This window comes from Dasypus novemcinctus, chromosome 15, assembly GCF_030445035.2.
Source record: "Dasypus novemcinctus isolate mDasNov1 chromosome 15, mDasNov1.1.hap2, whole genome shotgun sequence".
Classification (NCBI taxonomy): domain Eukaryota; kingdom Metazoa; phylum Chordata; class Mammalia; order Cingulata; family Dasypodidae; genus Dasypus; species Dasypus novemcinctus.
This window is the reverse complement of record NC_080687.1, coordinates 108,147,174-108,161,899: the sequence shown is the minus strand read 5'-3', so window position 1 is coordinate 108,161,899 and position 14,726 is coordinate 108,147,174.

Sequence of the window (14,726 nt, the reverse complement as noted above, 5' to 3'; positions counted from 1 at the left end):
ATAAAAAGTCTTGATTAACAAAATTACAATAAGTCTTTTTATAAAAAGTTGTTCTTGCCTAGATTGAAATGAAGTTTATTATTCTTAACAGAATAAAATGAAGGATGTAAAATTTAAATGAATATTATAGAAGGTTAAAATTTTGTGAAAATGCTGACTGAAATTTAATAAGTTTCTTCTAAAAACTGTGTTTTGTCCTAAAATAGGATGGCTAATTTTCATAAATTCATGGGACCTAAATGCATATAGCAAGTTTTAGAAGGTATTGTGGTAACTTTAAGTAAGGAAATGTGTTCTGTGAAGGTAAAATTTGTCTTAAAATAATATAATTATAGTCTCTATGGTTATAAATAATAAGAAATTTAATGAAGCATTGTTTAAATTTAAGTGTTTAACTGGCTAATTCCAAAAAGTCATTATTAAACAAACCTGAGTTAATAATAATAATAATAATAATAATAATAGGTAATTTTATAACAGGAAAACTTGGCAGCAGCCAACCTCCCCTGACAACTTGTTTCTAGGAGACTGTTTTTAATATTGCATGCTACTAAGTATTTGAAGTAAAGAAAAGTTTATTATTTTAACAAGCTTGTTTAGTGTTGATGGTATTATGTTGTAAGAAGTTTGCTTGATAACTTTGTACATGGGCTATATGGAATGTGTTTTTATTATTAAGGAAACAGGAGATGATTTTGTCCTAAGATAAAATGATTGATTATTGGGAAAGAGTAGTGTGTGGAACAAAACCTAGGTGAATACTAAAGTGTAGAAGGTTTGTAGAAAAGAAATTTTTATGATTAAAGTTAAATAAAATTTGATGGGTCTATATATAAAATTTTAAAAGGTTTAATATCAAGTAATATATTAATGCAAAGTTAAAATTTTGTTCTTTCTCAAAGTTTCTCAAGTCATTAATCTGTTTTGGTAAAAAATTTTTATCCTGAATAATCAGTATACAAAGAAAGTCTGTTTTATCAAAATAGCTTCTTGTGCTTTAACCTCATCATTTCCTCAGTGTTCCAAGAAGGAAAAGTCTTATCTCTTTTAAAAGAACATAATGTTCAAAACTGCTTTCTCAAAATCAAATCCTGAAAAGTAGCCTTTTATTCCAAATTAATTATAAGAGATTTGTTCTTTTACCTTGAAAGAAAAACTAAAGTAATATTTAAGTTCATTTAATATGTTATAAGTCAAATAGAAGGTGTTTAAAAGTGTTATAAAATTAACAGGTTTTTTTTTTCTTTAACCCTCTATTAAATTTGTATGAGTAAAAGTTTCCTATGAATACTTAAGAGGGTATAAATTTACCAATATTTCGGCATAATATTAAACAGAAGTACAATGTGGTTAATTATGGTTTTAAATATTATAAAAGGGCATGTGTCACAGAAACAACCTCTTATCATAGATTAAAATAACAACACTGTAGTATGCAGCAGTCCTAAATACTGCTAGTTTGTTGTAAGAAGTTAATGTCCAGCTGTGTTGCTATCATTTTGTTTTAAAACTTACTAAGACTTTCTTTAGTGTCTTCTTAGACAGGTCAAGCCAGCCGGCACTCCTCTATCTGTGGAAAACCCAACAATGGACTTTTACACTGCTTTTCAGGCCTGTGTGCATAGCCCAACCATCTCTCCTGGCATGGTGATAATAATCTGGCTATGTAGAAAAAATCTGTAGCTGAAAACCTACTGATGACGTTAACCAGTAATCCTTTTTTTCATAATTAAAAGAAACATCAGAGACAATAGTATCTTAAAAGCCTAAACTAGGCAAACAATTGGAATAAGCTGCAAAGTCCCTGCTACTCTATCAAATTTTTAAATGTTTAGGTGGGTAAAATAAAACTATACTTTCTGCTGTAACTAATAAAGTACAATGTTTTCTCATGTTAATAGGATTTGTAAATATTGTTAAAATACTAAAAATCTTTCATCCCTCATTTAGCTCAAATATTAAAACCATTGTATGTATTAATTGAGAAAAGTCCTTCACAGAAGTAGGAAAACCTCCAAGAAGCTTCTTTACATAATAATAAAAGGAAAGTAAATTGTGGACATTAACTTAGCCTATGAATTGAATGTGGCGAGAACCAATATTGGCTTTGGGTGGAGTTTGTGGCAAAGGCAAATCTAAACAAGAACCCCTTGGGTCTTAATCACAATTCTGGAAGAAGGCCCAAAGTACAATATAAAAAAGCAACTGTGTGCAGCATAGGAGGGCCTGCTAAAAGTGAAGATTTAACCCAATAGTGTCTGGTCACTCTGAAGACTGCCATCCCTATCCAGGGGTGGATTGCAAATACTAAAAGCAAGACAGTAATAATGGACTGTTGTAAATCACCCTCAGATCTATGAAAAAACGTCTGGAATACCTGCTAGTAGTAACAGGTAACTGTCATGTCCCTACCCACCCCACTAGCATCCCTTTTAGGACTGTTGATGCAGATGCCTTTGTGAAGATCCAGGGACCTACCACTAGAACCTGAGAAAAGACAAGGTGGCTCCACTGAAAAGGCAAACATCATGAGTACCAAACCTTGTGGTGCCTATCCCAGAAGTTCTGGCTGCCTGTTACTTGCCAACAGCTCATAGACATCCCCCATAACTTCCTTCATGCTTACTCCATTGACTGTGACATCATATCCCTTCTGCTTTTGAGAGGAATGAGCCCCCAAATGCACAATTCAAATCCTCTGGGGAGCAATACAACAAAATCCACCTGATCTGTATTCCTTACTTTACTAAAACAAAAAGGGGAAAAGTGGAAATATGGCCAGAGGATAAAATACTTCACTGAGACCTGTGGCAATTGCTGCCATGCATCACATTAACTTTACAAATCCTGGAACTGTGAACTTGCAGCTTGTGTCTGCCTGTGGACTTTGGGCCTCTGTGCCCTCTCCCTATGCTATTGTGGCAGGAACTGTTAACATTACAAAGGAAAATGGATACCGGCCCCTTGGGCTAATGACATTCATAGTCATAACCTACAAAAGAATTTGTGGAAAGATTTTTCTGGGAATAGCACATGCTATAGATGGATTGGGACTAATAGTAAGAATGGTCAATATTTGCATTTAGATCAAACTCATCATTTTCTATCGTGTGTAAGAGATCCTCATGTGTTTGTGGTTGGAAAACCAGCTATAACTAAGAATGCTCTATTTTATAAAAGTGGGGCATTGTATAACTGTTTGAGAATATTTTACAGAATGGAGATTTCATTATAATGGCTCAAAGGCAGTGGGGAGTGTGGATCCCAGTGCGACTGAACTGAATTTGGCAATCGTCACCTGAGAGTCAACTGCTGTTCCATATGGCTCAAGAAATCCTTAAGTGCTCAAAGCGATTTGTGGGACTGTTAATAGTTGGCATATTGGAACTGATTGGTGTTATTGCAGCTGCTGCTACAGCTACCATGGCCTTGCATGAGACTGTGCAGACTCAGCAATATGTGCATGATTGGCATAAGAATGCTAGTGACTTATGGCAAAGTCAAGAACATATTGATGAAGAATTAAACAGTAGAGTTAATGATCTAGGATCAGCAGTTTTACATCTTGGAGATCAAGTATATAACTTAAAATTACTTAGAGGATTAAAATGTGATTGGAATGAGAGTAATTTTTGTATTACTCTGCTTGCCTATAATAATTCTATGTTTGACTGGGAAAAGATTAAAAATCATTTGATAGGTCATAAGCGTAATATGTCATTCAAAATAGAAAAATTACAGAAAAAGATATTGGAAATGTCTCATAATCAGATTTATGTAGCTGATGATAAGGATATCTTTAATTATTTGATTTCTCATTTCAATTAGTTTAGTCCAGTAAATTGGTGGAAGTCTCAATATATTTTGTCAGCATTAGGAATAGGACTTTGTGTGTTAATCTTGTTGCTCATTGTTGTTGCCTGCCTGGGACGAGGTGTTTCCCGAAGACTGCACCATGTGAATGGTATGGGACAAGCCAATAATTTGGTATTTGCACGAACCTGGCAATGAGTTCCCTATGGTCACTGCACTTGGCTGGTAGTCAATGATGGGTAAGACTCTCAGATGAGGGCAACCTAAGACAGGCACAGTCACCCTGACTAAAACAAAAAGGGGGAAATGTGGGAAATAAAGGCATGTTATTTCCATGGAAGCAAGTTACTTCCTTGACCACTGAGTCATGCTGTCTCCATAGCTATATGTGCAGGTCATAAATCTAGCAAGGTGATGTGTATGGTCAGGTGGATCAAGGACTTGGTAGAACATGACAACAAGATTTATGGGTATGTTTTCTCAACAATATAATAGAACATTGTAATTTTGAACTTTGAATTATAATCATAGCATTTGATCAACTTGTTACACAAGTTGAGGTAATGGGAATAGTTAGCTAGAATAGTTGCTGGTTCTCACAATTGCTTGGGGTACATAAAGAAGCCCCTGAGATTAATAGACTTGTCTGATGAACTTGAGGCTTCAATGCTCTCAGATCCCCTGATCCCAAGCTCTCTTTGTATTTCATTCCCAATACCCTTCGGGTCCATGACTCCTACAGTTGTAGTCTTCTATTTCTTCTAGGGTCAATGTAGGTAGTCTGTGTTTCTAGGAATTTTTCCATCTTGTCTACATTGTTTGTTGTTGTTGTTGCTTTTTTTTTTTTTTTGGCATACAGTTGTCCATAGTATTCTCTGTGATCTCTTTGTTCTGAGTGGTCAGTGGTAATGTCCCACCTTTCATCTGTGATTTTGTTCATTTGCATCTTCCCTCATTTTTTGTTTGTCAGTATAGCTCAAGGTTTGTTGATTTTGTTGATCTTAAAGAATGAGGTTTTAGTTTTGTTGAATCTATTGTTTTTGTTTGTTTGTTGTTCTCAATTTCATATATTTTTGCGCTGATCTTTACTATTTCTTCCCTTCAGCTGGTTTGGAATTAGTTTGCTGTTCTTTTTCTAGTTCCACCAGATGTGCCTTAGAACTTTGATTTTAGCTCTTGTTTTTTAATGTAATTAAGCACTGAGAGCTATAAATTTCCCTCTCAGCATTGCCTTTGTGGAGTCCCATAATTTTGTGTGCTCTGTTCTCATTTTCATTCATCTCAGATATTTGCTGAATTCTCTTGCAATTTCTTCTTTGATCCATTTGTTATTTAAGAGTGTGTTGTTTAACCTCCATATATTTATGAGTTTTCCCTTTTTATGTCCATTATTGATTTCCAGCTTCATTCCATTATTTTTTTAAAGATTTATTTCTCTCCCCTTCCCCTGCCCCAGTTGTCTGTTCTCTGTGTCTATTTGCTGCATGTTCTTCTTTGTCTGCTTCTGTTGTTAGCAGCACGGGAATCTGTGTTTCTTTTTGTTGTGTCATCTTGTGTCAGCTCTCCATGTGTGCAGTGCCATTCCTGGGCAGGCTGAACTTTCTTTTGTGCTGGGTGGTTCTCCTTACGGGGTGCACTCCTTGTGCATGGGGCTCCCCTATGCAGAGGACACCCCTGCGTGGCATGGAACTCCTTGCATGCATCAGCACTGCACATGGGCCAGCTGCACATGAGTCAAGGAGGCCGGGGATTTGAACCGCAGACCTCCCATGTGGTAGACGGAGGTCATAACCACTGGGCCAAGTCTGCTTCCCTCATTCCATTATGATCAGAGAAAGTGTCTGTTTAATTTCAGTCTTTTTAAATTTATTGAGACTTGTCTTGTGACCCAACATATGGTCTATCTTGGAGAAGGATCCATGAGCACTTGGGAAGATTGTATATCCTGCTGTTTTGGGGTATGTAATGGTTAGCCAAAGCGGTGCTGATAAAAAACACCAGAAATTGGTGGGTTTTATAAAGGGTATTTATTTGGGTTAGGAGCTTACAGATACTTGGTCATACAGCATAAGTTACTTCCTTCACCAAAGTCTGATTTCACGTGTTGGAGCAAGATGGCTGCTGATGTCTGTGGGGGTTCAGGCTTCCTGGGTTCCTCTATTCCCAGGGCTTGCTTCTTCCCAGGCTTAGCATTCCTCTCTTCCCAGGGCCCCAACTTAAGGCTTCAGCACTAATCTCCAATGTCAAAACTCCAACATCAAAAACCCCTAACTCTGTCCTTTGCCATGCTCTTTATCTGTGAGTCTCCCTCCCACCAAGGGGTGAGGACTCAGTGCCCTACTGGCAGAAGAGGTTTACCTGATTACTTAATTACTAAATCCAATATAATCTGATATGCCCAGAGGAAAAGATCAATTTACAAACATAATCCAATATATATATATATTTAATTCACCAGTAATATCAAATTGCTACAGGGTGCAATGTTCTATAGATGTCTGTTAGGTCTAGTTCATTTACCATATTATTCAACCTCTCTGTTTTTTTACTTATCTCTGTCCAGATGTTTTTCCAATACTGAGAAAAGGTGTATTGAAGTCTCTATTATTGTAGAGACATTTATTTCTCACTTCACTTTTTCCAGTGTGTGCCTCATGTACCATGCAGCATTTAGGTGCATAAATATTTATTATAGTTATTTTTTCTTGATGAATAGTCCCTTTTATTAGTATATAGTGACCTTATCCATCCCTTATAACAGATTTGCATTTAAAATCTGTTTTGTCTTATATTAGTATCACTACTCCAGGTCTTTTTTGGTTACTATTTTTACTTTCTTTTTCCTACCTTTCACTTTTAACCTGGTTTTGTCTTTACATCTTAGGTGGGTTTCTTGTAGACAACTTAAAAATGGCTCGTATTTTTTAGTACATTCTATCAGTCTCTGTCTTTTGATTGGGAAATTCAAGCCCTTACCCTTCAATGTTATGAATGTAATGGCCTTACTTCATCCACTTTGTCCTATGACTTTCTGTTGTTATATCATACTGCTGTCTTTCTTTTTACCCCTTAGTTTACCATTCCTCATAATCTTCATTTCATTTCTATACTCTTCTCCAAGTCACTCCCCCTTGTTTTTTCCTTTAAGTCTTTTGTAATTCTGGTTTTGGTAATATATTCTATCAGTTTTTGTTTGTCTGTGAAGACTTTGAACTCACTGTCATTTTTGAAGGACAGTTTTGCTGGATACAGACTTCTTGGTTGGCAGTTTTTCTCTTTCAGTACCTTAAATACATCATATCACTTTCTTCTTCATGGTTTCTGATGGGAGGTCAGTACTTAATCTTTTTCTTTTTTTAAGATTTTAAAAAAAATGTATTTCTCTCCCCGCCAGTTGTCTGCTGTCTGTGTCCATTCACTGTGTGTTCTTCTGTGACCACTTCTATCCTTATCAGTGGCACCGTGAATCTGTGTTTCTTTTTGTTGCATCATCTTGTGTCGGCTCTCCATGTGTGCGGTGCCATTCCTGGGCAGGCTGCACTTTCTTTTGCACTGGGAAACTCTCTTTATGGGGTGCACTCCTTGCATGTGGGGCTCCCCTACGTGGGGGACACCCCTGCATGGCAGGGCACTCCTTGTGTGCATCAGCACTGTGCGTGGGTAACTCCACACAGGTCAAGGAGGTCTGGGGTTTGAACCGTGGACCTCCCATGTGGTACAAGGATGCTGTAACCACTGGTCCATGTCCACCACCTCATTGTGGCTTCTTTCTCCACCTGCCTTTCACTCTGCTTATAAAGGACTCCAAGAATCCAGATTAAAGCCCAACCTTATTCAGTTGAGCAATACCTTAACCAAAGTAAATCTTGAAGAGATTTATTTCCAATGAGTCCACATGCTCCAGAATGCCCACCAAGACCAAGAACATGTCCAAACTAATTCACTGTGGAGGGCAAGGCTCAGTATCCAAGCATTTTTCAAGCCTCTCCTTGAGTCATTTTTGCTAATGCCCCATTAGCCAAAACAAGTCACTTGACCAAACCTAGAGTTAATATGGGAGCAGACTACATAAAAACAAGACTATAGAGACCACTGAAGAAATAATCTACCCACATTCCACCTTCTGGACAAAATAAGTTAAGTCACTCCTACATGAAAAATACATTTACCTCTTTCCTCCAAGATTCTCAAAGGCACTAATTTCAAAACCTCATAATATACACCAAGGTCATTAGTTGGCATCTTTTTTGGAGTTATGTTTTCTAAGTGGTTGTTGTAGTATATAGGAATGAAATCAAATTGCATATCTTTATCTTGTATACAGAAAATTTTAGCTCTTAATTTTAACCATTTGCCTGCAGATTGCCCTTAAGAAGCAGCACAGTATAATGGTCAACAGCCTGGAAATAGGATTCTGATAGCCTAAACTTAAATCCAAGCTCTGCCACTTATCAGCTGTGTGATCGTGTACAAGTTACTCAAACTCTCTATGCCTCAGTTTTGTCATCTGTAAAATGAAGATGATAATAATACCAAGGTCAAATACCAAAAATACCTTGCATATTTTATGAAGATTAAATTAATTAATATTTCTAAAGCACTCAGGGCAATGGCTCATCTTTTGCAACTACCATTAAAGTGTTCATTAGATTAAATAACTTTTATTTGTTCTTATACTTAATTCTGTTTTTGTTTGCTTGCATTTGAAAGTATAAGCAGTGACAGTGACTATCCTGTATTTGTTCCTTTTTTTAAGATTTATTTTTTTATTTATTTCCCCCCACCTCCCCCACCTCCCAGTTGTCTGCTCTCTGTGTCCATTTGCTGTGTGTTCATCTGTGTCCGCTTCTATTCTTGTCAGCAGCCAGGGAATCTGTGTCTCTTTTTGTTGCATCATCTTGCTGCATCAGCTCTTCGTGTGTGCAGCGCCACTCCTGGGTGGGCTGCACTTTCTTTCATGCTGGGCAACTCTCCTTACGGGGTGCACTCCTTGCACATGGGGCTCCCCTACACAGGGGCACCCCTGCATGGCAGGGCACTCCTTGTGCTCACCAGCACTGCATATGGGCCAGCTGCACACGTGTCAAGGAAATCCTGGGTTTGAACCACAGACCTCCCATATGGTAGGTGTATCCGTTGAGTCAAGTCCACTTCCCCTGTATTTGTTCTTGACATTAAAGGGAACAATATGAACATCTGACCACTTAGGAATAACACTTGCTATAAGTTTTGATAGACACCCTTCATCAAGATAAGGAAGGTCTACTCTAGTTCTGTTTGGCTAGGTATTTTAATCATAAATTGATAATACTAAAACTTTTTATGAAAATTACAGGAACTGAAATTTTAAAATCCATCCATTCCCTGAAAAAATTCAACTTTTTCCTGACACCTCCTTGTTTGTTAATTTGTTCAGTTGGTTGGTTAATAAAGATGGTAGATTCAGTTTGCTTCTATTTATTTAGGATTTTTGTATGAGTTGAGATATTATATTAACCTAAATTTTCATTTCTTATATGATTTTTTCTGGTTTTAAGATTAAACAGACATCAAAAAATAAGTTGAGAAGTGTGTGTGTGTCCCCTCTTCTCTCTCTCTTCTCTTCTCCAGAACATTTTGTGTAAGATTGTAAAAAAGTTTTATTCCTGGAATTTATAGTGTCAGTTAAATCTGAAAAAAAATCTAGGTCTTATGGGTCTTTTATGAATAATTTTTAACTACTGATTTAGTTTCCTTCATGGTTATAGGTCTATTCAGGTTTTCTATTTTATCTTGAGTCAATTTAGTAAGAAATATTTTTCTAGAAAATTATCAGTTTCATCTATACTCTGAAATTTATTAACTAAAGTTGTCAGTATTCTCTTATTTTTATCTGTTGTTCTTTCATTCTTAATATTGCCATTTGTGTTCTCTCTCGCTCTCTCCCTCCCTGTCCCACCCTTTCTCTCTCTCTCTCTCTCTCTCTCTCACACACACACACACAGAGTAACAGCAGCATTCTAGTTCATGGATTTTTTTAAAGAACTAAATTTTGGTTTTGTTGATCTTCAGCATAAAATAAACAAAATATCTTTGTTTATTCTTTCATTAATTTCTGCTCTAGTTATTATTATTTGCTTTCTTCAGGTTTGTTCTGTTCTTTTCCTAACTTCTTAATTAGTTTTTGCTCTTTTTTCTTTCTAATGTAAGTATCTAAGGATATAAATTCAAATTTCCCTCTAAGTACCATTTTACCTACATTCTTTGAGTTAGATGTAGAGTATTTTTGTTAACATTCACTCCTAATTTTAAATTATATTTATTTCTGAATCTATAGATGATATATTACAATTTTACATTTTTAAAAAATATAAATTAATAGGATACTATTATTGACACTTTGCTTTTTTTCTCTTGGAGTTGTTCCATATCTGTAAAAAGAAATAATTTTTTTCATTCTTTTTGATGACTGCCTTTTATTAACCATTTCTCTATTGATAGATATTAGGGTTTGTTTTCCATTTTTGCTGTAACAAATAAGGCTGAAATTTAAAACTATTTATATATGTAATTTCATGTATGTTCACTTACAAATATATTTGTAAGAGATAGCCCTAAATGTGAAATTGTTGGATCAATTTATTCAATTCTATGCTTACCTGTAATATTGATTGGTTTTGCCTGTAAATATAAACTATCTTCCATAAAGTTTTCATTGATTTTTACTCCCTCTGGCAATGCAAGAAAGTGCCTACTTCCCCATATTCTTGCCCAGCTCTGCGTATTATGAAACATTTTTATATTTGAAAATACCATAAGAATAATATATTTGTAGGATTAGTTTCTATTTTTCTTATCATGACTAAGGTTGAGCACTTTTTCACTAATAAATCACTTTTTCCCCCTTTCAATAAACCATCTGTATATATTTTTGCCCATATAGTGGGTTACTGGTCTTTTTCTTATTGATCTCAAAGAGATTTTTTTATATCAGTGATATCAGCCCTCTAAATGCATTATGAATTGAAAATAGTTTCCCAATTTTTTGTTTGGTTTTTGACTTATGTTGGATTTTAAGTTTTTATCACTTAATTGATCAGTCTTGTGCTTTATGTTTTGGGGTTTTTTTTAGTTAAAACTTATGAACACACCTTCTCATATCTTTTACTAATTTTATCATTTTATTTTAAAAATTTAAATCTTTGTCCATCTGGAATATATGTTGGTACATGGTATAAAGTGGAGTTAAACTAATTTTTGTTCCAAACGGCTACCCAGTTATCCTAACACCATTTATTAAATAATCCATCTACCTGTCACTAATTTGACTCTGTCTTATTGTAAACTCCCATATGTATTAGAGACTATTTACAGACATCCTATTCTTTTTCACTGATTAGTCCTTTTAATCATGTATCAATATCACACTGGAGGTTTGGGTTTTTTTGACAGGGCAGGTTGAGTGAGGAAGGCTGGTGTTGACTTTTGAGGAGATGGGGTATAACATTTTGGTTGAGGTATAACAAACATCCAGAAAAGTGCCCAAATCATAAGCATAAAGCTTGGTGAACATTTACAGTGTGAACATACCATATTACTGTACTCAGATCAAGAAGCAAAGCATTTCCAGAATCCTCCCAGTCACTACCCTACTGAGGGTAACTGAATCCTAAATTAATCCTGACTTGGAGCACGATAATTAGCTGGACCAGTTTTTTAAATTTATTAGCTGAATTACACAGTATCTACTCTTGAGTCTGGTTCTTTCACTCAACATTATGTTAGTGATATTCAACCACGTTGTAGTTGTAATTCATGCAATCTAATTGCTACAGAGTATTCCATTGCATAATATAGTACAATCATCCCTTCCACTGTCAGTGGGCATTTGGGGAACTTCCTGGTTTTTGCAATTACACATAGTGCTCATATGAACATTCTTTTGTATGTCATCTGATGAGCGTATGTTCGTATTTCTGTTTAATATGTAGCTAGGGTTGGAATTACTGGGTCACAGGTTATGCATATGTTCATCCTAAGTAGCCAAATGGTTTTCCAAAGTGATTGTACCAGTGTATGAAAGTTTCATTGCTCTGCTTCGCTGCCTACCCTTGGTATTTGTAGCAGGAGCTGTTGATGCCCAGCCATTTTCCCTCAAGCCTTTCCATATCATTGCACACCAGCATTTTTAACACTTAACCTGAGGGCCCCCAAGGAATCCCATGCTCCCACTCCTAAGAGGGAAGAAGTGTAGGGGATTAACAAGCCCTGAGCAGAGTCCAGTCAGTGATGGGTGAGAAGTGGTTTATCCATACCCTGAATCTCTTGCCCTCCAGACAGGATAATTAAGCACATGTTCTACACTCGCTCTTGGAGACCCAGTGGAATGAAGCTTCAGTTGGACGACAGTGACAAACGGCTTGATCATTCATCCTGTGTCTGCTGCCTTTCTTGTCTCCCTTGTCCACTCCCCTACTGGTGTTTTAAATTCTTGTCTCAAGATATGCTTTCTATGGAAATCCAAAGTAAGAAAGTCTGTTCTTTTTCATTTTGGTAATGGTGGGGAGTGATTTGGGGAGAAATATGTCTAAAAACACCCCTAAGAGGAGTCACAATGAAAACAGGGTTTCAGAAACATTGACTTAGATATAGGAACCATCTCAAATTTATTTTTGTGTATGTTATAAGGCAGGGTTCCAGTTTCTCCTTTTGTGTATGTTTATCTAGTTGTAGCAACACCGCCTGTGGAAGGCTTTTCTTTCCTGCTTGAATTGCCTTTATTGTATAGACAGTATAGGCCTGGCTCTTTTTTGTTCCACTGGCTCCTTTGTCTAGTGTTAAGGAAATACCACACTATCTTGGTTATTCTTACTCCATAGTAAGCTTTAAGTCCATAGCATAATCCTCCAACCTTTTTCTTCTTTTTTGAGATTGGCTTGGCTATTCTTGGTCGTCTGCATTTCCATGTTATTGCTAGAGTTAGACTTTTGATTTCTGCCATGACTTTTACTGTTATGGGTTGAATTGTGCCTCCCCCACCCCCCTGAAAAAAAAGACATGTTTACGCCCTAAACCCTGGTCATATGAATGTGACCTTATTTGGAGATGAGTCTTTGAACAAAGTTGTTATTAGCTATGATGAGGAGAAACTGGATTAGGATGGGCCCAAATCCAAGATGGCAGTTGTCTCTGAGCCTGTGAACACCATGTGGGCACAGGGGAAACAGACAAGGGCAAAGGGGACTGTCATGTGAAGATGGAGACAAGAAAGAAGCCTGCAAGGAACAGCGGGGATGGCCAGCAAACTCTAGAACCAGGAAGAGGCCAGGAAGGACTCCAGGGGGCGTGGCCCCACCAGCACCTTGACTTCAGGCTTCTGGCCTCTGGGCTGCAAGGCAATACATTTCTCTTGTTCTAAGCCACTGAATAGTGGTGATTTGCTCTAGCAGCCCTGGGAAACTCAGGCAGACAGGAGGGAAAGAGATCAGAACACAGGCCTGTCATTTAAAATGTATAGGACAAAGTAAGGAATTTTAAATGTATCTAGGGAAGCATCTTGGCCCAGTGGTTAGGGCATCTGCCTACCACATGGGAGGTCCGTGGTTCAAACCCCCGGCCTCCTTGACCCACGTGGAGCTGGTCCATGAGCAGTGCTGATGTGTGCAAGGAGTGCGCATGTCCCTGGTGTAGGAGAGCCCCACACACAAGAAGTGCACCCTGTAAGGAGAGTCACCCAACACATAAAATGTGCAGCCTGCCCAGGAGTGGTGCAACACATATGAAGAACTGACTCAGCAAGATGACGCAACAAAAATGAGACATGGATTCTGGGTGCCACTGACAAGAATACAAGCAGACACAGAATAACAGACAGTGAATGGACACAGAGAGTAGACAACTGAGGGGGGTGAGGAGGAAGGGGAAAGAAATAAAAAATAAATCTAAAAAAATAAAAATAAATAAATAAACAAATGTGTCCTAAGTGCAGTGGGTATCACAAGGAAATATTATTTATCTTGAACCATATCTTGAAAATTGAGAACCACTCAATAATATTAAATTGAATTGCTGGGATTATTTGCACAGTTTATGAAAATGTTATTCCATAAAATACCTAAATAATATTTGGTGTTAATGAAGATCATTGGCCCTTTGATTAAGAAATGGTGAAAAGCAAGCTAACTATAAATGTTTTCCTTACATCCATATTGTTTTTCAGTGGCAAGACACTGCCCAGAAATTCAGAAATAGATCATTTTGGCAGGGAAAAACTTGCTGAACTCTGGAAAATAGGAGTACTATAAGTAGATACAATCAAAAAGAGTTTGGAACCTAGAGAAGAGAAATTAATTTTCTATAAATATGTTTTCCCAATTGTGCTTCTTATATATTCATACACAGGTCTCTTGATTACTGTATTATCAATTTGCTTCACTAGATGGAGTTATGAGACATAATATTTACAAATGCTTTCCAAAAGGAAAAATAATCTTTGATATTTTAAGAAAATGATTTATTTGTACAAAAACAAAATAAAACGACTATGCTTGTAAGATGTCATCTTAAAAGAGATGATATTCCATGTAAGAAATTGTAGTCTCCTGGGAGAAATGTTTTCTAGCGATTAATAATGAGTAATTTACTAGTTAATATTTCTATCAATGAACAGCATGCGTGGGTTCTTTCACTTACTCTCTCTTTTGTTCATTTCTCATTCATTTACATGTGCCCAACACTGTTAGGCATTAGGGATATAAAAATAAGGAAGACAATGTTGCTTTAATTTGTTCCTGGATATTTTACTCTTCTGATGACATTGTGATTGTATATTGTCTTAATTTCCTCTTAAGGTTGTCCATTATACTCTGTAGAAACACAAGCACAAACAAAAAATAAGGAAGACACACTCCCAGTCACCGAGGAGCTCACAGCCT